Source organism: Lissotriton vulgaris, chromosome 1_1 (assembly GCF_964263255.1).
Source record: "Lissotriton vulgaris chromosome 1_1, aLisVul1.2, whole genome shotgun sequence".
Lineage (NCBI taxonomy): Eukaryota > Metazoa > Chordata > Amphibia > Caudata > Salamandridae > Lissotriton > Lissotriton vulgaris.
The window spans coordinates 148907608-148933426 of NC_141685.1; the positions used below are offsets into that span (position 1 = coordinate 148907608).

At 51.6% G+C, this 25819-nt stretch overlaps 1 protein-coding gene across 1 annotated transcript in view; it reads right to left on the reverse strand.

The window, feature by feature from the left end:
• Positions 1-8093, reverse strand: part of LOC147737878 (uncharacterized) — a 44857-nt gene extending 36764 nt beyond the window's left edge. The window contains exons 1-3 of the mRNA XM_086948074.1: positions 7944-8093; positions 5567-5781; positions 5361-5479 (exon numbers count right to left, since the gene is read on the reverse strand). The gene's annotated coding sequence lies outside the window, so the exon portion shown is untranslated. The remainder of the gene's footprint in view (positions 1-5360; positions 5480-5566; positions 5782-7943) is intronic.
• Between the last annotated feature and the right edge of the window lie 17726 nt (positions 8094-25819).

A 25819-nucleotide genomic window follows, 5' to 3' on the forward strand; every position in this document is an offset into this window, starting at 1 on the left:
GATCATCAATGGGCCCCATAGCGAGGTCTAAAACACCAAGTAAAAGTATCCTCCAAGGTCCATCAAAGCAAGATAGAGAAAGCATCACTAGTGCTTTGGTTCATGTTCCCATATGACACAGGAGGGTGGCTCACTTATGTACCCTGATGACCCACTTATAACGGATTCTGACCCTGACTGGTCTCACATTAGTATTGAAGAGGTGGAGAAGAATTCCAGCGCGTCCACTCCAGTGATTGACAGGCCAGAACAAGGGCCATCAGAGTTGGTAGCCTCTAGGGCCAACTCAAGTACAGGAAGCATAGTAAGGGGGCGGAGAAGTGATCACAAAATCAAAAGGTGCAATAAAAGACACATCTACTACGCAGTTGGTATCCCCTCTAGTTGACACAAGGACCCGGGGCACACGATCAGGGGGGAGGGGGCCGATTGTTTCAAAGCCAAAATCAAAACAGAAGGGTGACGTAAAGACCAGCAGAGTGAACACTGCCGTGGCACCCATTTGTAGCAGCAATGTTCAAACTGTGGGAAGATGGGGAGCGGACAAGGAATGGAAGATCTATTAAGGTCAAACTTGGAGCTCCTTTTTTCCACCCATTTGGGACCGGTGCTGGAGAGAATTAGGGTTATTGAGGAAAAACTATCTCGGTTATGCGATCAGGAGAATAGTGTGCCAGGTAGAATTAGGGGACCGGAGGAGGGGGGAGCAGAAGCCTCATCAGACTCAAAGCCCACAACTAGTTATGAGGGTCAAGGAGGGGGGCACAGGGAAGGCGGGCGGTTGGGCAAAGACAGTGAGGGCACCAACAAGGGTGCCTTGGCGGGTAAAACAAACGGGACTACCCTAAGCATAAACAGAATGGGGCCACCTAATACGGTTTGTCCTGACACAGCCCAGAGGGGCTCGGAGGGAAGAAGGGCAATAGTCAGTGAAGAGGAGTTAACAATAGCGGACGCTGTGCCAAGCACTAGGAGTTTACCGACATTGGATCTCCCCCCAGCCTCAAGCCCCTACACAGTGGTCCTTGTAGGGGTTCCTACTAACGGGGATGAGAGGGAGGAATCCCCGCGCACCATAATTAACAAGACAGCACATTGGCTAGTCAAAAACACGGCTTTCAATATCACACAACACAGACATATTCTGATGGCAAGGAGGGTGGCTTGGATCGGAAGTAGCAGAAAGAGCTTTGCGGGTGATTGTGTGATTTTGAATTTCAGATATCCAGAGTTAGTCAATGAGCTCCTCCATAGTCAAACCAGTGGTCAATACCAAGGGGATGGAGGGTCCAGTATCAGACTGCTCCCCTTGGCTTCTTTCTATAGGGATATGGCCCATAGGAATATGCAAGGTGACCATAGGAGGAATAGGATTGCATCAGATGGGAGGGGGCAGCTAGTTTTACTCATTAACCGATTTGCACCTCTCCACTGTGCTTCAGCCCTAAATGAAATAGATTGACTGGTGGGGGGGGTTGAAAGACGAGAAAGCACGAGGGGGGAGGGGTCACTCATAATAGGAGACAATAAAGGTCCAGGGCGCACACAGTCAGATGATTTCAATGCCAATGTGAGAGTTATAGAGCCCGTGGGAGAAATGTGGAGAAAGATGCAGGGAATTTGGGTGAAGTTCCTGTAATGCCCACTAACCCTTCAACTGTCACGGCAGGCAGTCAAATAGTGGGAGAGATTAAGATCATATCCTGGAATGTAGCGGGCTTAGCCTCAAAAATCAAAAATCAAAACTGGCTAACGTATATTAAGAAACATCAAATAATCTCCTACAAGAAACATGGGAGGTACATAGTAACACCCAGGCAATAGAAGGCTACAAAATGTTTTTCGTCCCTGCACGTAAGTCAGCGCCGGGGAGGGCACAGGGGGGGGTCTGACTATTTATGTCGATCTCAGACTCTCAGGAAGGTGGAGTGAACTTAGATGGGCCTCGGACTGCACTCTGGGGCTCACATATCGTAATAAGGGTTTTATTTAACTGTTGTAAATTTCTATAATGCCATTACTCCAGGACAAACTCTCCAAAGCCTAAATGAATTAGGGGCTCGGCTGGCAGGCATGGAGAAGCAAGGGGCACTGTGCTCCCAGCTAGTATTAGCAGGGGAGCTCAATTGCCACTTATGCCCCTTCCTAAGAATAAATGAGGGGAGCAGGTCGGCTTGCCCGATTGTAGAGGGGTGACACCTGAATCACACAAGGGAAGGAGGAGCGGTGAATAAGATCCTGGGCAGGCATGCCCTAACATATACCATGGATTTGATTGGTGGGGAGGGCAATAGCAAAGTCACCCCTACTTTCAAAGGCAGGGCGAAGGGCACTATCATTGATTTTATTTTCGTTACACCCATGTTAAAGTGTCAGGTTACAAAGTTTGAGATAGAGGTTAGCATTTCCAGCGACCATAACCGGCTTCTCCTGTGCATCATAGATCCAAATACGGTACTTCTATCACAATGTAGGGGGGCCGGAGGTTTGATTAAAGCCACTGACCAAGGTAGGAGACTAAGGTGGGTCAACACGGACAGTGAGGCATTTTACAGAATCTTACTGACACAGGCCGAGTCCAACGTTTGGAAGTGTTTGGACTTGGAGTTTGAGGGGGCAGACCTGATCAAGGCATTTGAGGGAGCGGCCAAACAAATTGATTGCTTACTTAGGGGCAGGAAGATCAACAAGGAACACAGTGCACCAAGGTGGTTAGATCATGACTGCACCCTCGCCTTGAGGGATCTGAAATCGGCTCTAAAATGCGTACCTAGGGACAGAGGGAAGGTATCAAGCTGCAGGGCTAGGTACAATAAAACACTAAGATGCTGCAGAACCGTATTGCAGAACCAGGCATTGGAAAACTTGAGAGAAGCGGCCGAGACAAAGGACTCGACTGCTTTTTGGAGAGTTGTTAATGAACCATGCTTTCAGGATTCAAATAAACCCAAGCTGGCCTGCCACATCCTCCCATAAACCTGGCTTGAGCATTACAAGGGGCTGTATAACCATGGTAGCATTGAGAACTAAAAAGTGGGAACCCACCCCAGATTACCTTTTCCTTGGGAGAAATAAAGGCGGAGATTGAGGGGCTAACCCGTAATAAGGCCCCAGTGCCGGATGGGATTCCACCAGATCTCCTCTTAAGCCAGAAAGAACTCGGGGTGCAAATACCGCAGTGCAAACAATGATGCCAATATCCTGGTGTACGGCCACAATAGTCCCCATATTTAAATAAAAAAGGGGACAGAAATAGCCCTCAATGCTATAGGCCTATTTCATTAATTGATGTTACTGTGAAAGTGCTCAGTAGGGCCATTCTTAACCGATTGATTGATTGGCCGGAGGAACATGAGATCATTATGGATACCCAGTATGGGTTTAGGCACGGCCGCTCCACCACAGATCAATGCCTTAATTTATATCTCCTGGCAGCCAAGGACACCGTAGCCAGTGAGGGGACGGTGTACATGGCTTTCATGGACCTCACCGCGGCATTTGATCGAGTAAATCGGAAGAAATTGTGGGGACTATTGGGGGTCTTGGGAGTTGACCCTGGTCTGGTAAATATATTACGGACACTGCATCAGAATACTTCTCCCCTGGTCAGATATGATAAGGAGGGTAAGGTTACAGACCACGTCCCATGCTCAAGGGGAGTGAGGCAGGGATGTATTTTGGACCCCTTCCTCTTTACATATATATATAAATGGTTTGACCCAGGTGCTGGTAGCTCTAGGGTTGCACTGCCCGCAGATGGGTAGGAGAGGGATACCGGCGTTACTGTATGCAGATGACGCGGTACTCTTGGTCCGCACTGCGCGTGGACTGCAGCGCCTCATAGATGGCTTTGTCCATTTTATGGATAGCTTAGATTTGTCACCGAACCTCACCAAATCATATGTTATGGAGGTAGGGAAAGGACCATCCAGCAAAACTAAGTATACAATAGGCACACAGGGACTGGAAAAGGTCAAGTCATTCTCATATCTGGGGATCATGTTCGACAGTCGCCTTAGTTTTAAAGCCCTTGTGGAGGAGAAATGCAATAAACTAATTAACTCAACAGGGGCAACTATGAATTTTGCAAAGAAGCTAGGCCGATGGGCTCCGGAACAAATCCTGAACTTCTACAGTTCTGTAAGCTGTGCCAAAGTTTTATATGGGAGTGAGGTCTGGGGCTTTATAGACCCGCTTAAGTTACAAATAGAAGGAAGCAAATATTTGAGGCGGGTACTGAAAGTCCCACAAAGCATTTCCTCCTACATGGTTTATGAGGAACCGGGTATAACCCATCTGTGCGATAGGCTGCAATGGAAGCCCCTCGCATGCTGGATTAAGGTATAGACAAACCCAGAGGCGGCGTTAAGTCAACAAATAATATCAGACTGCATTGCACGAGCACGGGGTTACAATATTCCTTGGATTAGACACATCAAGGAAAACCTGTTAGCAATGGGTTGTGTTGAATATTTTACCCACCCGACCAAATTGCTATCTAAGGATAAGGGCTGTATTAAGTCAGAATTTTTAAACAGAGCCAGGTCAAATAGGGAAGCAAGAGAGCTGACTAAGCCATCAGTAAGAACTCATCAGTTAACAAAGTCGTGCCTGGGCATGGAACCTTATTTGTGTCTTATTTACAATCCTCAAGACAGATTTCTCATGACCCGTTTCAGGCTAGATTTGTTACACCATACTTTGGCGGTTACAGCAGGGTATACAAAGCATTTGGAGAGTAAGGGCTCCTGTGGATGCGACCAACGGTCTCCACAGGATACGCTCCATTTGGTCCTACTATGCCCATTTTACGCTTACCCTAGGCAACTATTTTTAAAAGGTATTTTAAGGAAGGCCAAGTTCAAACAAGTTAAGGTGGTCCTACTGTTTCTGAAATTGTCAGTAGAACCTTTAACGCTTTTCTGTGTAGTACATTTTCTAAGATTAGCGATGAAACTCAGAACCAGTAGAGGGGAGGAATAATGGTCCTGTGTGTTCAATATTTGCTCTGATTTGCACTATACAATGCATGAAACATTTTTAACTGGGTACCTCCTTGTCATTTCTATAAGATGATCCCCGTGCCAAATCATTTATATTTTATGTATTGTTGTTAAACAGGTTTTTAGTATGGTTTTTATAATGTATGAGATATTGTTTTTTAACACTGTACTTTTATGGCATTGCTTTATGCCGAATAAAGTATATTTTGAATTGAATTGATTGTGTTTTATTTTAACGAATGTACATAGCAGATATTGGTGCTTGCTTGTTTCACAAAAATGATCGGATACCTGCCTCGGAGCGCACTTCTTACAGACGAGTATGGGGTTATCATGTTGCTGCTACAAGCTCCTTACCTGTGTGAGTTATCGGGAATGATGCAGGGGGCAGACCCAAACCAGCCACACATGGAGATCAATGACAAATACTGAAGAATTAACTGAGCTTCCAAGCTGGTGACCATTACTTAATTGACCTTGAAAATAAAAGACACGTTTTTAGTATCCTGGTGACTCATGACCATAAAAAACAAAGATTATAAATTCAATATTGTGTCAAATACTTAAAAAATGGAGCTGGATGTGCTGAATCCGATGTTGTCCTAGGTCATACGTGACACCTTCCACCCCTGACGGAGGATGAAGCATGACATGGCTCTGCTTAGCAGTGAGATGAATGACAGTTCCCCAGCCCTTCCATTCTTTGACAGACAGAGGCTCCTTGGCTGTTCATGTTTTTTGGCAACAACTTAGAAACTTTTATTGTAGCTTCTGTCAACTGAAGAGATAAAACCCCTGGGCATGTTTAATTAACTACTAACAAACATGAACAATCAAGAACATGAGTTTCTAGAAAACTATCAAGCACCCAATCAGAATCAGCCGCCCTTCACACCCAGGAATTCTTGAGGCTTGGCTTTGGAGAGGATGAATTGCACGTGGTATAAGCAGTGGCGGTTGGTGCATAGGGGCGAATGGGGCGTTGCCCCACTAGCCTCCGGAGTCGGAACGGGGAGGAAGACAAGAGAGACACGTACCACATGCACGCAATGCAGCTGCGGCAAATCAATGAACTTCTCACTGCCCCGTGTGTCACAAATTAAATTCAGTCAGTCTGACTGACTGTTTTGTTTTTTTTCGTCAAGGGACGGACGATGACGAGGGCACAGCAGGTCAGAGACCTCCTGCGCATGTGCTGGCCGGGGCGAGGAATATTGCTCGCCCTGGAAGCACATGCAGAAAGAGTGATGTCACCATGAAGGGAGTGGCGTAATAAAGGGGAAAATGCCTAGTTTCAAATGGGTACAAAAGGGGGTGGTGATGGACGGAGCATCTGAACCAATCAAACACTCACACCCAGTCAACATATCTGGGTTTAATCCATCACCGTTCTTTAGCCTAATCTGCCACCCCAGTTCAGACATGGCCATATGCAAATCAGTCTGACCCTGTGCCTCATGGGAACAGTCCAGCCCGAACTGCCAAGCCATGCCTTCCCTGGACCGGAAACAAACTTCCTAGGACCGGTTTCTGGCATTTCAGCTGAACAAAGCGGTCCATCACCACCCCCTTTTGTACCGCTTTGTTCGCCATAAGTTGGCAGGATATGCTCGGATGTGAGTCCCTTGCTCACTTTGCCACTGGATTGAAGCAAGCCTGGCTGATGACGGCTGAAATGCCAGAAACCGGTCCTAGGAAGCTTGTATCTGGAGCGGAGACACCCGCGAGCAGCAGGTTAACAGCAGCAGCATGTGCGCACTTCTCTTCTACTGCATTGTTTACCTGCCCGAGGAAAGGGATGGCTTACTTAATTTAACTACAGTAGATGCGGCTTCATTTTGCATACGTTATGCCACTTGATTGGTAAAAGAAAGAAATGAAATACCGCTATTTCAAATGTTGGCAGGTGTAGCTGTGACAATAAATGGGAGCTGTGTTGATGTGTCTGACTGTTTTTGTATCAATACATCTGTATCCCATTCCATGTTTGCATTGAGTAAAAGACAGCCTGTTTCTGTTTACCAATCTATGTACAAGCATTTGTAATGCAATAGGTCTCGCAATTACACGAGTTTAAGCTATTTGTATTGTAAATGACAATGTCTTTTATTTATGTTTTAAAAACGAATCAAAAATAAAAGGCATTGTTATTTGTAATGTCAATAGCTTAAACTCGTGTAAATGCGAGACCTATTGCATTGCAAATTATTGCTTTGTAAAAGCGCCCCATACTGCTCTTTCACTTTAATGGCGACCCACCCCTTCCTTTAGACATGGCTCGTTTAAGAAAAGGGGCCCGGCCAACATTAAAGTTAATGCGCTGCACAGGTGTTTTTACAAACAGGCATTTGCAATGCAATAGGTGTCGCATTTACGAAACTCTGGTAAATGCGAGACCTATTGCATTGCAAATGCTAGTTTCAATTTACCATGAGCAATATCGACCTTTTTCAAACAAACTCTTTTCCATGTGCACCTTTAGCATTTTCGTGCTAAAGCAATACATATATTTTTGATAAAACAAAGAGGGTGGCACATAACTCAGCAGGCCACAGGTTGGTCATTTAGACTCAAATGTGCAAATGGCAGGTCAATACACATGTCCAGCGCTTACAAATCCAAGGGCGTGAACACACATCTTTCTGGGGGTTGGGGCAATGCACCAGTGAGAAAAGACCAGGTAGAATGTACTACTTTTCACATTCCTCCCATTAGAATCTAAATAATGTTGATAACTATGCAGTGTAGGCATCTTGTAGAGTTAAGCACTTAAAGGAAATAGGCCCCAGAGCTGTGAACACCGTCACAACTAATGTGCTTGCACCATTTGCTTTGTGGAAACATCGAGCTGTAAGAAATAACACTAGAATCAGTTCCTATTGTAAACATTTTGTTATATTTAGCAGAAAAAATTAGAAGACCGAATGCACTCAACTATACCTCGAAGAAGAAGCCAGGTGCTTTGAAATTCCGTTTAACTGTATCCACTCTTCAAACACCCGCCATGGGGCCCCCTGAGCAACCAGAAACTGAGACACCTTGTCCCAGACCCACCTGGACACCCAGTGACCTGTCAATGGCGCCTGTGCCAAACAACCTATCAGCGCGGGTTAGAGGCTTTGCATTAACTGCGCATGCGCTGGGGACAGATCGCCCTGAAGGTTGCATATTGCTTAACCACTGCGCATGCGCCGACAACTGACACTACGTTTCCACTACGCTGCACCCGAGCGAGGGTTACTGAGGGTCTGTTGGGTGAACAACTACGCATGCGCAGCGGACAGATACTGCTCTTAGGCCTCATTAAACAGCTGCGCATGCGCGGAGGACAGACACTCCCCCCTGAACCGGAGCACGAGAAGTAATCGAATTGGAAGAAATAAATATCAGAAATTTCTATATTTTGAACAACGAGAAGCTCTAAACATATTTTGAAAATAATGAGAAACTAATGAAATGAAAGGTCACTAACCTACAACCTCTTTCTAATATAACTACATTTTAAAACTAATGGCGACAAAGAGACCCATGAGAAGGAAGCTTGAAGGGGCTGAGAGACACTTGCTTAGCTTGACAAGACCTCACTCGTGGATCAACACTGTGCAACAGACAAAAAGGAAGCTTTAGAGGCCAGTGCGTCAAGAAATATAGACGGGCCAGTTAGTCTGAATCACTTTTGCAAATGTGCGCTCTGTACAATTATACAAATCTCAGTCTCAGCTGCACAGAGAGTGTTATTATTGGTGCAGAAAAGAATGATGCTTCATTTCAACCGCGCTATTCTAAAACACAGACTCTTATTTCCTCTGCAAACGACGTAATAATTCATTGCCCGTTAATTGTCAAGTTACGAAATTGTGGCTATCATGAGGCTTTACCAACAAGCATTTACAATGCAATAGGTCTCGGGTTAATTAAGTTTGAGCTATTGGCATTGCTAAATATTGCAACTGCAACAAAAGTCTATAAATTGTAGGCCCAAAAAAATTTGTATTTATTTTTGTAGCAATGGTGGCATGCTGCGCTTTAGATGAATATGTTTAAAAGTAAAGTGCGCTATACTGCGATTGCTACAATAGTTAATTGTGGATGCGGTAGCAATTGATGGGTGCACTGATGACTGGTGGTGTGTGCCTGTAGAAATTGTGCACTGATGGCTGGTGGTGTGTGTGCCTGTTGGAAGTGTGCACTGCCGGCTGGTGTTGTGTGTGCCTGGTGGAAGCGTGCACTGACGGCTGGTGGTGTTTGTGCCCGGTGAAAGCGTGAACTGATGACTGATGGTGTCTGTGCTTGGTGAAAGTGTGCACTGACGGTGTGGTTCTGTTTGTGGTTGTGTGTGGTTGTATGTGTGGTTGTATTTGTGGTTGTATGTGTCGTTGTATGTGTGGTTGTATGTGTGGTTATATATGTGGTTGTGTGTGTGGTTGTGTGTGTATGTGTGGTTGTGTGTGTGTGGTGGTGGTGTGTGGTTGTGTATGTGGCTGTGTGTGTGGTTGTGTGTGTGTGTGGTTGTGTGTGTGTGGCTGTGTGTGTGGGGCGGGTGAGGGGGCAGATAAGCGTAATGTTGTCAGCTCTGAGGAGCACAGTTTATGCTCATATTCTGAAGCATGTGCTTCCAAACTCCCCGCTCCCCCTTCACGGTCGGTCTGAGTTATACCTTGCACTGCTGTTAAGCCTCAATAAATCCCAGGCACACTTCCGCTTTGCATCTATCGCCACAGGGAAGAAGCAGTGTACCAGTACATTGATTAATTGGCCGGCTGATGAGACCCTCCTGTGAAATCTAAAGCAATTAATAAAATAACCCTCATGTTAGCTCTTAAAGTGACCCTCACATTATATCCTCAAATTACCTTCACGTGAGATAATAAAGCGACCCTCCGGTGAGACCTGAGAGTTAGCCTTTGAGATCCAAGGGTGATTATACCTGAGACGCCAAAAGAAGCTGCTGTGACATGTCCAGGAGCCACCTAAATTACCCAAATGTATTCACAACAAGCCATGTAAGGAATATTGCGAACAGATGTTTGTGACGGACCCTCGCGAAGTTTGCTTACTGTGCCTGGCGGCGGAGCACAGTTCTAGGGCCTGCATCGACTGCGCTCAGTTGAATCTGAAGATCATGCAGTTTGCTTACTGTGCCTGGCGGCGGAGCACAATTCTAGGGCCTGCATCGACTGCGCTCAGTTGAATCTGAAGGTCATGCAGTTTGCTTACTGTGCCTGGCGGCGGAGCACAATTCTAGTGCTGCATCAACTGCGCTCAGTTGAATCTGAAGGCCATGCAGTTTGCTTACTGTGCCTGGCGGCGGAGCACAGTTCTAGGGCTGCATCGACTGCGCTCAGTTGAATCTGAAGGTCATGCAGTTTGCTTACTGTGCCTGGCGGCGGAGCACAGTTCTAGGGCTGCATCGACTGCGCTCAGTTGAATCTGAAGGTCATGCAGTTTGCTGACCATCACGTGCTATACGGACTGATGGTGAGCAGAGCACGGGCTCCGTATGACTACACATCCTTTTCTCGCGAATTCTGGCGAAGCAGTGAGAAGATATCTCCACAACCTCACACGTTTTTCTATTTGAGGGGTCGGTTATACAAGCTCAGGTGCACAACCCATGGATGGTGCACCGGGGTTACTCTGATCTACACCCTGATTATAAACGATTTCCCCTCTGGATTAACATACCTAGTCATACTTCAAGTCTACCTGCACAAATATCCTGGAGGATATTACTATTTTACTTATCCCCAGGCACTGCTGTTACAAGCCCGAGCCCGGCCGCTCAACAAACCTGGAGGAAAGAAATAATTGAACAACCTCCAGGCGCTTTTTTATATTTCAACTTCTTGCTTGGCACGACACTCAGATCTTCACTACCGGTCTTCCATCACATGATCATTCTTCGTCACCAGGAATTTGTCTCTCCATTCCTTGCCCTGAAGAATTCCCGCCTTGGGACGAAACGCGTCGGCTGTTCGTTTCCTTCTGTTGAAAAATAAAGAATCAAACTAACAAGACTTCTGGACTTTATTACCTGTGCCTTAACATTATATTGTTAATTTTTGCACAATTCCAATTTATGGTGCACCTGTGCTTTTTTCGTTACAGTTTGCTTACTGTGCCTGGTGGCGGAGCACAGTTCTAGGGCTGCATCGACTGCGCTCAGTTGAATCTGAAGGTCATGCAGTTTGCTTACTGTGCCTGGCGGCGGAGCACAGTTCTAGGGCTGCATCGACTGCGCTCAGTTGAATCTGAAGGTCATGCAGGACTGTGAGGTGAAGTTCCATGTCACCAAATATTGGAACCCTTCACACCATGACATGTCGGAGCGTTGCGACACCCCCTACCGGTGCGCAGGAGTCCTGCAATAAAGTTTCCAGATCCAGGCTCACACTTGGGGAACATTCCTTCGGTGAGTAAACTGTGGGTAGAAGTATCCATCAGAAACAGGCCACGTTGATAACAGGAGAAATGACACCCGGTAACAGTGACTAAACAGACCGAGAAGAGAGGAGGCCGGAGACAAATAGGGGACTGACAGAGGCACAGAACAGATGTATGTAACATGGGAAAGGAGATTAAAGTCACCTGGGAGAGAGAGAGACTGGGCTAAGTGACAAAGAAGAGACTGTGAAACTAAGGGACACATAATCCAAAAGAACAGCTACACCAGGAGACCTACAATAGACGCAGAGAGACAGAAGGGGTCAGAGAGAGGGAGATCATACCGTGGAGCAGAAGAGAACACAATGCGACATGGGACACACATGGAAAAAGTAACGAAGAAGAAACCGGGACATCTTGGGGTACAGACTGGCAGAGAGTAGAGACACTCAGAATAGAGACATACCAGGGATCGGACACAGGGAATACAATCAGAGGAGCAGCAGAGGACAGACTATAACAGAACAGAGACACAAACCTGAAGACATCTTGAAAGAAGCAGAGATTAGCACACACAGTGACAACATACTCAGGAAATAGAGAAATTAACAAACTAATCGGCAGGCCGGGGCCTCCAAGGCCAGTAGAATCTTCGCTCATGCCCTGGCCCAGGGAGGTCATATGCACCTGTGCACTTCAGTGCGGCTAATAAAGGACACTGGATGGCTCGGCGCCTATACAGGGCACGGCAGAACACGGACCCAGGCAGATCTATGCACCTGTACGCAGCACATAAAGGACACAGGGCAATCACCCAGGCCCTGGGCCAGGGAGGGGATATGCACCTGTGCACCTCAGTGCGGCTCATAAAGGGCACTGGATGGCTCGGCGCCTATACAGGGCACGGCAGAACACGGACCCAGGCAGATCTATGCACCTGTACGCAGCACATAAAGGACACAGGGCAATCACCCAGGCCCTGGCCCAGGGAGGGGATATACACCTGTGCACCTCAGTGCGGCACATAAAGGGCAGTGGAGGGCTCGGCGCCTATACAGGGCACGGCAGAACACGGACCCAGGCAGATCTATGCACCTGTACGCAGCACATAAAGGACACAGGGCAATCACCCAGGCCCTGGACCAGGGAGGTCATATGCACCTGTGCACTTCAGTGCGGCTCATAAAGAGCACTGGATGGCTCAGCACCTATACAGGGCACGGCGGGACACAGACCCAGGCAGATCTATGCACCTGTATGCAGCACATAAAGGACGCAGGGCAATCACCCAGGCCCTGGCCCAGGGAGGGGATATGCACCTGTGCACTTCAGTGCAGGCCATTAAGGGCACTGGATGGCTTGGCGCCTATACAGGGCACGGCAGAACACGGACCCAGGCAGATCTATGCACCTGTATGCAGCACATAAAGGACACAGGGCAATCACCCAGGCCCTGGCCCAGGGAGGTCCTATGCACCTGTGCACTTCAGTGCGGCTCATAAAGGGCACTGGATGGCTCGGCGCCTATACAGGGCACGGCAGAACACGGACCCAGGCAGATCTATGCACCTGTACGCAGCACATAAAGGACACAGGGCAATCACCCAGGCCCTGGGCCAGGGAGGGGATATGCACCTGTGCACCTCAGTGCGGCTCATAAAGGGCACTGGATGGCTCGGCGCCTATACAGGGCACGGCAGAACACGGACCCAGGCAGATCTATGCACCTGTACGCAGCACATAAAGGCCACAGGGCAATCACCCAGGCCCTGGCCCAGGGAGGGGATATACACCTGTGCACCTCAGTGCGGCACAAAAAGGGCAGTGGAGGGCTCGGCGCCTATACAGGGCACGGCAGAACACGGACCCAGGCAGATCTATGCACCTGTACGCAGCACATAAAGGACACAGGGCAATCACCCAGGCCCTGGACCAGGGAGGTCATATGCACCTGTGCACTTCAGTGCGGCTCATAAAGAGCACTGGATGGCTCAGCGCCTATACAGGGCACGGCGGGACACGGACCCAGGCAGATCTATGCACCTGTACGCAGCACATAAAGGACACAGGGCAATCACCCAGGCCCTGGCCCAGGGAGGGGATATGCACCTGTGCACTTCAGTGCAGGCCATTAAGGGCACTGGATGGCTTGGCGCCTATACAGGGCACGGCAGAACACGGACCCAGGCAGATCTATGCACCTGTATGCAGCACATAAAGGACACTGGGCAATCACCCAGGCCCTGGCCCAGGGAGGTCCTATGCACCTGTGCACTTCAGTGCGGCTCATAAAGGGCACTGGATGGCTCGGCGTTTATACAGGGCACGGCAGAACACAGACCCAGGCAGATCTATGCACCTGTACGCAGCACATAAAGGACACAGGGCAATCACCCAGGCCCTGGCCTAGGGAGGGGATATGCACCTGTGCACTTCAGTGCAGCTCATAAAGGGCACTGGAGGGCTCGGCGCCTATACAGGGCACAGCAGAACACGGACCCAGGCAGATCTATGCACCTGTACGCAGCACATAAAGGACACAGGGCAATCACCCAGACCCTGGCCCAGGGAGGTCATATGCACCTGTGCACTTCAGTGCGGCTCATAAAGGGCACTGGAGGGCTCGGCGCCTATACAGGGCATGGAAGAACACAGATCCAGGCAGATCTATGCACCTGTATGCAGCACATAAAGGACACAGGGCAATCACCCAGGCCCTGGCCCAGGGAGGGGATATGCACCTGTGCACTTCAGTGCAGCTCATAAAGGGCACTGGAGGGCTCGGCGCCTATACAGGGCACAGCAGAACACGGACCCAGGCAGATCGATGCACCTGTACGCAGCACATAAAGGACACAGGGCAATCACCCAGACCCTGGCCCAGGGAGGTCATATGCACCTGTGCACTTCAGTGCGGCTCATAAAGGGCACTGGAGGGCTCGGCGCCTATACAGGGCACGGCAGAACACGGATCCAGGCAGATCTATGCACCTGTACGCAGCACATAAAGGACACAGGGCAATCACCCAGGCCCTGGCCCAGGGAGGGGATATGCACCTGTGCACCTCAGTGCGGCTCATAAAGGGCACTGGAGGGCTCGGCGCCTATACAGGGCACGGCAGAACACGGACCCAGGCAGATCTATGCACCTGTACGCAGCACATAAAGCACACGGGGCAATCACCCAGGCCCTGGCCCAGGGAGGAGATATGCACCTGTGCACTTCAGTGCAGGCCATAAAGGGCACTGGATGGCTCGGCGCCTATACAGGGCACGGCAGAACACGGACCCAGGCAGATCTATGCACCTGTACGCAGCACATAAAGAACACAGGGCAATCACCCAGACCCTGGCCCAGGGAGGTCATATGCACCTGTGCACTTCAGTGCGCTCATAAAGGGCACTGGAGGGCTCGGCGCCTATACAGGGCACGGCAGAACACGGACCCAGGCAGATCTATGCACCTGTACGCAGCACATAAAGGACACAGGGCAATCACCCAGGCCCTGGCCCAGGGAGGGGATATGCACCTGTGCACTTCAGTGCAGGTCACATGGCAATGGAGGGCTCAGAGCTCATACAGGGCACTGCAGAACAGAACACTACAAAATGTAGTTTGAAAACTAATTTGTAAGCACTAGCATGCATATTGTACAGCAAGATGTACTGCGTACCAATTCGTTGGTTAACTGTAACATCTTTTGTTGCAGCGCTTTCAAGTCCTAAGTGTAGTTTGCCGTGCATAAAACAAATTATTTCTCTCTCACACACACTTTTCATATATTTTGGATTTTGGAACTGTTGTCACATTCCTTTAACCATCTGCTGATATTTCGAATCAGTTTTCTCGGATTTCCTCACTGTTCACTGTGCTGCTACTTTTATGTATGTGTGTTGCACACACTCATGTCAGCGTCTGCTCCACCACTAACGTAGCTTCCTGCTGCTACTTTTATGTATGTGTGTTGCACACACTCATGTCAGCGTCTGCCCCACCACTAACGTAGCTTCCTGCTGCTACTTTTATGTATGTGTGTTGCACACACTCATGTCAGCGTCTGCTCCACCACTAACGTAGCTTCCTGCTGCTACTTTTATGTATGTGTGTTGCACACACTCATGCCAGCGTCTGCTCCACCACTAACGTAGCTTCCTGCTGCTACTTTTATGTATGTGTGTTGCACACACTCATGCCAGCGTCTGCTCCACCACTAACGTAGCTTCCTGCTGCTACTTTTATGTATGTGTGTTGCACACACTCATGTCAGCGTCTGCCCCACCACTAACGTAGCTTCCTGCTGCTACTTTTATGTATGTGTGTTGCACACACTCATGCCAGCGTCTGCTCCACCACTAACGTAGCTTCCTGCTGCTACTTTTATGTATGTGTGTTGCACACACTCATGCCAGCGTCTGCTCCACCACTAACGTAGCTTCCTGCTGCTACTTTTATGTATGTGTGTTGCACACACTCATGTCAGCGTCTGCTCCACCACTAACGTAGCTTCCTGCTGCTACTTTTATGTATGTGTGTTGCACACACTCATGTCAGCGTCTGCTCCACCACTAACGTAGCTTCCTGCTGCTACTTTTATGTATGTGTGTTGCACACACTCATGCCAGCGTCTGCTCCACCACTAACGTAGCTTCCTGCTGCTACTTTTATGTATGTGTGTTGCACACACTCATGCCAGCGTCTGCTCCACCACTAACGTAGCTTCCTGCTGCTACTTTTATGTATGTGTGTTGCACACACTCATGTCAGCGTCTGCCCCACCACTAACGTAGCTTCCTGCTGCTACTTTTATGTATGTGTGTTGCACACACTCATGCCAGCGTCTGCTCCACCACTAACGTAGCTTCCTGCTGCTACTTTTATGTATGTGTGTTGCACACACTCATGTCAGCGTCTGCTCCGCCACTAACGTAGCTTCCTGCTGCTGCTGCGGTGTCTGTTCATACTTTCGTTTTAGTGTTTTCTGGCACTTACCCTCAGGAGCCTGCAGCTGATTGTCATTTCACTTTCTGCTACATCATTTCCGTGTCTGCAGTGCTGATACTTTCCACTCTGCATTTATCCAACTTCAATGAAATTGATTATAATTAATTTCAATTATCTGTATGTGGATAGCCTCCTTTCAGCATTTAATAAACTTTTATTTCATTGTTTATTCTGTTTTTATTTCAGTGTCTGCTGACACGGGTTATTCCACTTAATACCGCAGCGTTCACTTCAGTGTGCACTGACAACTTGCCGCCAGTGTCTGCAATCACTAAATATATATTTTTTATATGTTGGATTGCTCGGTGTGCAATTTCTTAAAAGCGCTTCCTTAAACTCCGCGCAAACCCCGAGAAAAGGACTCTGGCTGAGGGTGTCCTATGTTGGCATTTAGGGGAAAGCAGTCGATTCTGTTAAGGGGCTAAGCTTAATTTGTAGTTCTGTGAACAGTTATTGTATGTTTTTATTCTGGTTATTATATTTCTATTCTGATTCTTTGTATGTGAAAAAAACAGTTTGTATGTCACACTGCCTGTCAGTTAATGGATAGGCCCGATTCTGTTGCATTCATTAAAAGTTGTTTTGCGTGAATGATAAATATTTGCTTCTGCGCGTGAGAGCGCGCCTTGAAGAAGCAGCTGTTTTGTTTCAAGGCGCCCACGGCAGCAATGAAGGGGTGGGCCGCGAGCTCCTAACAGGATGTTGTTTGGACGGACTATCCTTGGCCTTAGTGACTTTGTGATCATAGTGTGGTCTGTGGGGCATGAGTGAGGCAGGGGCCCTTCACGAGAGGGTGAGTGTGTGATCATAGTGTGGTCTGTGGGGCATGAGTGAGGCAGGGGCCCTTCACGAGAGGGTGAGTGTATGATCATAGTGTGGTCTGTAGGGCATGAGTGAGGCAGGGGCCCTTCACGAGAGGGTGAGTGTGTGATCATAGTGTGGTCTGTGGGGCATGAGTGAGGCAGGGGCCCTTCACGAGAGGGTGAGTGTGTAATCATAGTGTGGTCTGTAGGGCATGAGTGAGGCAGGGGCCCTTCACGAGAGGGTGAGTGTGTGATCATAGTGTGGTCTGTGTGGCATGAGTGAGGCGGGGGCCCTTCACGAGAGGGTGAGTGTGTGATCATAGAGTGGTCTGTGGGGCATGAGTGAAGCAGGGGCCCTTCACGAGAGGGTGAGTGTGTGATCATAGTGTGGTCTATAGGGCATGAGTTAGGCAGGGGCCCTCCACGAGAGGGTGAGTGTGTGATCACAGTGTGGTCTGTGGGGCATGAGTGAGGCGGGGCCCTTCACGAGAGGGTGAGTGTGTGATCATAGTGTGGTCTGTGTGGCATGAGTGAGGCGGGGGCCCTTCACGAGAGGGTGAGTGTGTGATCATAGTGTGGTCTGTAGGGCATGAGTGAGGCAGGGGCCCTTCACGAGAGGGTGAGTGTGTGATCATAGTGTGGTCTGTGTGGCATGAGTGAGGCGGGGGCCCTTCACGAGAGGGTGAGTGTGTGATCATAGTGTGGTCTGTAGGGCATGAGTTAGGCAGGGGCCCTTCACGAGAGGGTGAGTGTGTGATCATAGTGTGGTCTGTAGGGCATGTGTGAGGCAGGGGCCCTTCACGAGAGGGTGAGTGTGTGATCATAGTGTGGTCTGTGGGGCATGAGTGAGGCGGGGCCCTTCAAGAGAGGGTGAGTGTGTGATCATAGTGTGGTCTGTAGGGCATGAGTTAGGCAGGGGCCCTTCACGAGAGGGTGAGTGTGTGATCACAGTGTGGTCTGTGGGGCATGAGTGAGGCGGGGCCCTTCACGAGAGGGTGAGTGTGTGATCATAGTGTGGTCTGTAGGGCATGAGTTAGGCAGGGGCCCTCCACGAGAGGGTGAGTGTGTAATCATAGTGTGGTCTGTAGGACATGAGTGAGGCAGGGGCCCTCACGAGAGGGTGAGTGTGTGATCATAGTGTGGTCTGTGGGGCATGAGTGAGGCAGGGGCCCTTCACGAGAGGGTGAGTGTGTGATCATAGTGTGGTCTGTGGGGCATGAGTGAGGCAGGGACCCTTCACGAGAGGGTGAGTGTGTGATCATAGTGTGGTCTGTGGGGCATGAGTGAGGCAGGGGCCCTTCACGAGAGGGTGAGTGTGTGATCATAGTGTGGTCTGTGGGGCATGAGTGAGGCAGGGGCCCTTCACGAGAGGGTGAGTGTGTGATCATAGTGTGGTCTGTGGGGCATGAGTGAGGCAGGGGCCCTTCACGAGCGGGTGAGTGTGTGATCATAGTGTGGTCTGTGGGGCATGAGTGAGGCAGGGGCCCTTCACGAGAGGGTGAGTGTGCGATCACAGTGTGGTCTGTGGGGCATGAGTGAGGCGGGGCCCTTCACAAGAGGGTGAGTGTGTGATCATAGTGGGCTCTGTGGGGCATGAGTGAGGCAGGGGCCCTTCACGAGAGGGTGAGTGTGTGATCATAGTGTGGTCTGTAGGGCAAGAGTGAGGTGGGGGCCCTCCACGAGAGGGTGAGTGTGTGATCACAGCGTGGTCTGTAGGGCATGAGTGAGACGGGGCCCTTCACGAGAGGGTGAGTGTGTGATCACAGTGTGGTCTGTAGGGCATGAGTGAGACGGGGCCCTTCACGAGAGGGTGAGTGTGTGATCACAGTGTGGTCTGTAGGGCATGAGTGAGACGGGGCCCTTCACGAGAGGGTGAGTGTGTGATCATAGTGTGGTCTGTGGGGCATGAGTGAGGCAGGGGCCCTTCACGAGAGGGTGAGTGTGTGATCATAGTGTGGTCTGTAAGGCATGAGTGAGGCGTGGCCCTTCACAAGAGGGTGAGTGTGTGATCATAGTGTGGTCTGAGGGGCATGAGTGAGGCGGGGCCATCCACGGGAGGGTGAGTGAGTGATCATAGTGTGGTCTGTGGGGCATGAGTGAGGCAGGGGCCCTTCACGAGAGGGTGAGTGTGTGATCATAGTGTGGTCTGTAGGGCATGAGTGAGGCGGGCCCTTCACGAGAGGGTGAGTGTGTGATCATAGTGTGGTCTGTGGGGCATGAGTGAGGCAGGGGCCCTCCACAAGAGGGTGAGTGTGTGATCATAGTGTGGTCTGTAGGGCATGAGTGAGGCAGGGGCCCTTCACGAGAGGGTGAGTGTGTGATCATTGTGTGGTCTGTAGGGCATGAGTGAGGCGGGGGCCCTCCATGAGAGGGTGAGTGTGTGATCATAGTGTGGTCTGTAGGGCATGAGTGAGGCGGGGCCCTTCACGAGAGGGTGAGTGTGTGATCATAGTGTGGTCTGTGGGGCATGAGTGAGGCAGGGGCCCTCCACGAGAGGGTGAGTGTGTGATCATAGTGTGGTCTGCAGGGCATGAGTGAGGCAGGGGCCCTTCACGAGAGGGTGAGTGTGTGATCATAGTGTGGTCTGTGGGGCATGAGTGAGGCAGGGGACCTTCACGAGAGGGTGAGTGTGTGACCATAGTGTGGTCTGTAGGGCATGAGTGAGGCAGGGACCCTTCATAAGAGGGTGAGTGTGTGATCACAGTGTGGTCTGTAGGGCATGACTGAGGCGGGGGCCCTCCACGAGAGGGTGAGTGTGTGATTATAGTGTGGTCTGTCGGGCATGAGTGAGGCAGGGGCCCTTCACGAGAGGGTGAGTGTGTGATCATAGTGTGGTCTGTAGCGCATGAGTGAGGCGGGCCCTTCACGAGAGGGTGAGTGTGTGATCATAGTGTGGTCTGTGGGATATGAGTGAGGCAGGGGCCCTTCACGAGAGGGTGAGTGTGTGATCATAGTGTGGTCTGTAGGGCATGAGTGAGGCGGGCCCTTCACGAGATGGTGAGTTTGTGATCACAGTGTGGTCTGTGGGGCATGAGTGAGGCGGGGGCCCTTCACGAGAGGGTGAGTGTGTGATCATAGTGTGGTCTGTAGGGCATGAGTGAGGCGGGGCCCTCCACGAGAGGGTGAGTGTGTGATCATAGTGTGGTCTGTAGGGCATGAGTGAGGCAGGGGCCCTTAACGAGAGGGTGAGTGTGTGATCATAGTGTGGTCTGTGGGGCATGAGTGAGGCGGAGGCCCTCCACGAGAGGGTGAGTGTGTGATCATTGTGTGGTCTGTAGGGCATGAGTGAGGCGGGGGCCCTCCACGAGAGGGTGAGTGTGTGATCATAGTGTGGTCTGTAGGGCATGAGTGAGGCGGGGCCCTTCACGAGAGGGTGAGTGTGTGATCATAGTGTGGTCTGTAGGGCATGAGTGAGGCGGGCCCTTCACGAGATGGTGAGTGTGTGATCATAGTGTGGTCTGTGGGGCATGAGTGAGGCGGGGGCCCTCCACGAGAGGGTGAGTGTGTGATCATAGTGTGGTCTGTAGGGCATGAGTGAGGCAGGGGCCCTTCACGAGAGGGTGAGTGTGTGATAACAGTGTGGTCTGTAGGGCATGAGTGAGGCGGGGCCCTTCACGTGAGGGTAAGTGTGTTATCATAGTGTGGTCTGTGGGGCATGATTGAGGCGGGGGCCCTTCACGAGAGGGTGAGTGTGTGATCATAGTGTGGTCTGTAGGGCATGAGTGAGGCGGGCCCTTCACGAGAGGGTAAATGTGTTATCATAGTGTGGTCTGTAGGGCATGAGTGAGGCAGGGGCCCTTCACGAGAGGGTGAGTGTGTGATCACAGTGCGGTCTGTAGGGCATGAGTGAGGCGGGGCCCTTCACGAGAAGGTAAGTGTGTTATCATAGTGTGGTCTGTGGGGCATGATTGAGGCGGGGGCCCTTCACGAGAGGGTGAGTGTGTGATCATAGTGTGGTCTGTGAGGCATGAGTGAGGCAGGGGCTCTTCACGAGAGGGTGAGTGTGCTCATAGTGTGGTCTGTAGGGCATGAGTGAGGCAGGGGCCCTTCACGAGAGGGTGAGTGTGTGATCAAAGTGTGTTCTGTGGGGCATGAGTGAGGCAGGGGCCCTTCACGAGAGGGTGAGTGTGTGATCATAGTGTGGTCTGTGAGGCATGAGTGAGGTGGGGCCCTTCAAGAGAGGGTGAGTGTGTGATCATAGTGTGGTCTGTGGGGCATGAGCGAAGCGGGGGCCCTCCACGAGAGGGTGAGTGTGTGATCATAGTGTGGTCTGTGGGGCATGAGTGAGGCAGGGGCTCTTCACAAGAGGGTGAGTGTGTGATCATAGTGTGGTCTGTGGGGCATGAGTGAAGTGGGCCCTTCACAAGAGGGTGAGTGTGTGATCATATTGTGGTCTGTGGGGCATGAGTGAGGCAGGGGCCCTTCACGAGAGGGTGAGTGTGTGATTATAGTGTGGTCTGTGGGGCATGAGTGAGGCAGGGGCCCTTCACGAGAGGGTGAGTGTGTGATCATAGTGTGGTCTGTAGGGCATGAGTGAGGCAGGGGCCGTTCACGAGAGGGTGAGTGTGTGATCATAGTGTGGTCTGCAGGGCATGAGTGAGGCGGGGCCCTTCACGAGAGGGTGAGTGTGTGACCATAGTGTGGTCTGTAGGGCATGAGTGAGGCAGGGGCCCTTCACGAGAGGGTGAGTGTGTGATCATAGTGTGGTCTGTGGGGTATGAGTGAGGCGGGGGCCCTCCATGAGAGGGTGAGTGTGTGATCATAGTGTGGTCTGTGGGGTATGAGTGAGGCGGGGGCCCTCCATGAGAGGGTGCGTGTGTGATCATAGTGTGGTCTGTGGGGTATGAGTGAGGCGGGGGCCCTTCACGAGAGGGTGAGTGTGTGATCATAGTGTGGTCTGTGGGGCATGAGTGAGGCGGGGCCCTCCACGAGAGGGTGAGTGTGTGATCATAGTGTGGTCTGTAGGACATGAGTGAGGCAGGGGCCCTTCACGAGCCGGTGAGCGTGTGATCATAGTGTGGTCTGTGGGGCATGAGTGAGGCGGGGCCCTCCACGAGAGGGTGAGTGTATGATCATAGTGTGGTCTGTAGGGCATGAGTGAGGCAGGGGCCCTTCACGAGAGGGTGAGTGTGTGATCATAGTGTGGTCTGTGGGGCATGAGTGAGGCAGGGGCCCTTCACGAGAGGGTGAATGTGTGATCATAGTGTGGTCTGTAGGGCATGTGTGAGGCAGGGGCCCTTCACGAGAGGGTGAGTGTGTGATCATAGTGTGGTCTGTGGGGCATGAGTGAGGCGGGGCCCTTCACGAGAGGGTGAGTGTGTGATCATAGTGTGGTCTGTAGGGCATGAGTTAGGCAGGGGCCCTTCACGAGAGGGTGAGTGTGTGATCATAGTGTGGTCTGTGGGGCATGAGTGAGGCGGGGCCCTCCACGAGAGGGTGAGTGTGTGATCATAGTGTGGTCTGTGGGGCATGAGTGAGGCAGGGGCCCTTCACGAGAGGGTGAGTGTGTGATCATAGTGTGGTCTGTGGGGCATGAGTGAGGCGGGGTCCTCCACGAGAGGGTGAGTGTGTGATCATAGTGTGGTCTGCAGGGCATGAGTGAGGCAGGGGCCCTTCACGAGAGGGTGAGTGTGTGATCATAGTGTGGTCTGTTGGGCATGAGTGAGGCCGGGGCCCTTAACGAGAGGGTGAGTGTGTGATCATAGTGTGGTCCGTGGGGCATGCGTGAGGCAGGGGCCCTCCACGAGAGGGTGAGTGTGTGATCATAGTGTGGTCTGCAGGGCATGAGTGAGGCAGGGGCCCTTCACGAGAGGGTGAGTGTGTGATCATAGTGTGGTCTGTGGGGCATGAGTGAGGCGGGGCCCTCCAAGAGAGGGTGAGTGTGTGATCATAGTGTGGTCTGTAGGGCATGAGTGAGGCAGGGGCCCTTCACGAGAGGGTGAGTGTGTGATCATAGTGTGGTCTGTAGGGCATGAGTGAGGCAGGGGCCCTTCACGAGAGGGTGAGTTTGTGATCATAGTGTGGTCTGTGGGGCATGAGTGAGGCAGGGGCCCTTCACGAGAGGGTGAGTGTGTGATCATAGTGTGGTCTGCAGGGCATGAGTGAGGCAGGGGCCCTTCACGAGAAGGTGAGTGTGTGATCATAGTGCGGTCTGTGGGGCATGAGTGAGGCGGGGGCCCTTCACGAGAGGGTGAGTGTGTGATCATAGTGTGGTCTGTGGGGCATGAGTGAGGCGGGGGCCCTTCACGAGAGGGTGAGTGTGTGATCATAGTGTGGTCTGTAGGGCATGATTGAGGCGGGGCCCTTCACGAGAGGGTGAGTGTGTGATCCTAGTGTGGTCTGTAGGGCATGAGTGAGGTGGGGGCCCTCCACAAGAGGGTGAGTGTGTGATCATAGTGTGGTCTGTAGGGCATGAGTGAGGCAGGGGCCCTTCACGAGAGGGTGAGTGTGTGATCATAGTGTGGTCTGTGGGGCATGAGTGAGGCGGGCCCTTCACAAGAGGGTGAGTGTGTGATCATAGTGTGGTCTGTGGGGCATGAGTGAGGCAGGGGCCCTTCACGAGAGGGTGAGTGTGTGATCATAGTGTGGTCTGTAGGGCATGAGTGAGGCAGGGGCCCTTCACGAGAGGGTGAGTGTGTGATCATAGTGTGGTCTGCAGGGCATGAGTGAGGCAGGGGCCCTTCACGAGAAGGTGAGTGTGTGATCATAGTGCGGTCTGTGGGGCATGAGTGAGGCGGGGGCCCTTCACGAGAGGGTGAGTGTGTGATCATAGTGTGGTCTGTGGGGCATGAGTGAGGCGGGGGCCCTTCACGAGAGGGTGAGTGTGTGATCATAGTGTGGTCTGTAGGGCATGATTGAGGCGGGGCCCTTCACGAGAGGGTGAGTGTGGGATCATAGTGTGGTCTGTAGGGCATGAGTGAGGTGGGGGCCCTCCACAAGAGGGTGAGTGTGTGATCATAGTGTGGTCTGTAGAGCATGAGTGAGGCAGGGGCCCTTCACGAGAGGGTGAGTGTGTGATCATAGTGTGGTCTGTGGGGCATGAGTGAGGCGGGCCCTTCACAAGAGGGTGAGTGTGTGATCATAGTGTGGTCTGTGGGGCATGAGTGAGGCAGGGGCCCTTCACGAGAGGGTGAGTGTGTGATCATAGTGTGGTCTGTAGGGCATGAGTGAGGCAGGGGCCCTTCACGAGAGGGTGAGTGTGTGACCATAGTGTGGTCTGTAGGGCATGAGTGAGGTAGGGGCCCTTCACGAGAGGGTGAGTGTGTGATCATAGTGTGGTCTGTAGGGCATGAGTGAGGCAGGGGCCCTTCACGAGAGGGTGAGTGTGTGATCATAGTGTGGTCTGTAGGGCATGAGTGAGGCAGGGGCCCTTCACAAGAGGGTGAGTGTGTGATCATAGTGTGGTCTGTGGGGCATGAGTGAGGCCGGGGCCCTTAACGAGAGGGTGAGTGTGTGATCATAGTGTGGTCCGTGGGGCATGCGTGAGGCAGGGGCCCTCCACGAGAGGGTTAGTGTGTGATCATAGTGTGGTCTGCAGGGCATGAGTGAGGCAGGGGCCCTTCACGAGAGGGTGAGTGTGTGATCATAGTGTGGTCTGTGGGGCATGAGTGAGGCAGGGGCCCTTCACGAGAGGGTGAGTTTGTGATCATAGTGTGGTCTGTGGGGCATGAGTGAGGCAGGCGCCCTTCACGAGAGGGTGAGTGTGTGATCATAGTCTGGTCTGTAGGGCATGAGTGAGGCAGGGGCCCTTCACGAGAGGGTGAGTGTGTGACCATAGTGTGGTCTGTAGGGCATGAGTGAGGTAGGGGCCCTTCACGAGAGGGTGAGTGTGTGATCATAGTGTGGTCTGTAGGGCATGAGTGAGGCAGGGGCCCTTCATGAGAGGGTGAGTGTGTGATCATAGTGTGGTCTGTAGGGCATGAGTGAGGCAGGGGCCCTTCACGAGAGGGTGAGTGTGTGATCATAGTGTGGTCTGTGGGGCATGAGTGAGGCGGGCCCTTCACAAGAGGGTGAGTGTGTGATCATAGTGTGGTCTGTGGGGCATGAGTGAGGCAGGGGCCCTTCACGAGAGGGTGAGTGTGTGATCATAGTGTGGTCTGTAGGGCATGAGTAAGGCAGGGGCCCTTCACGAGAGGGTGAGTGTGTGACCATAGTGTGGTCTGTAGGGCATGAGTGAGGTAGGGGCCCTTCACGAGAGGGTGAGTGTGTGATCATAGTGTGGTCTGTAGGGCATGAGTGAGGCAGGGGCCCTTCACGAGAGGGTGAGTGTGTGATCATAGTGTGGTCTGTGGGGCATGAGTGAGGCGGGGGCCCTTCACGAGAGGGTGAGTGTGTGATCATAGTGTGGTCTGTAGGGCATGAGTGAGGCAGGGGCCCTTCACGAGAGGGTGAGTGTGTGATCATAGTGTGGTCTGTGGGGCATGAGTGAGGCCGGGGCCCTTAACGAGAGGGTGAGTGTGTGATCATAGTGTGGTCCGTGGGGCATGCGTGAGGCAGGGGCCCTCCACGAGAGGGTGAGTGTGTGATCATAGTGTGGTCTGCAGGGCATGAGTGAGGCAGGGGCCCTTCACGAGAGGGTGAGTGTGTGATCATAGTGTGGTCTGTGGGGCATGAGTGAGGCAGGGGCC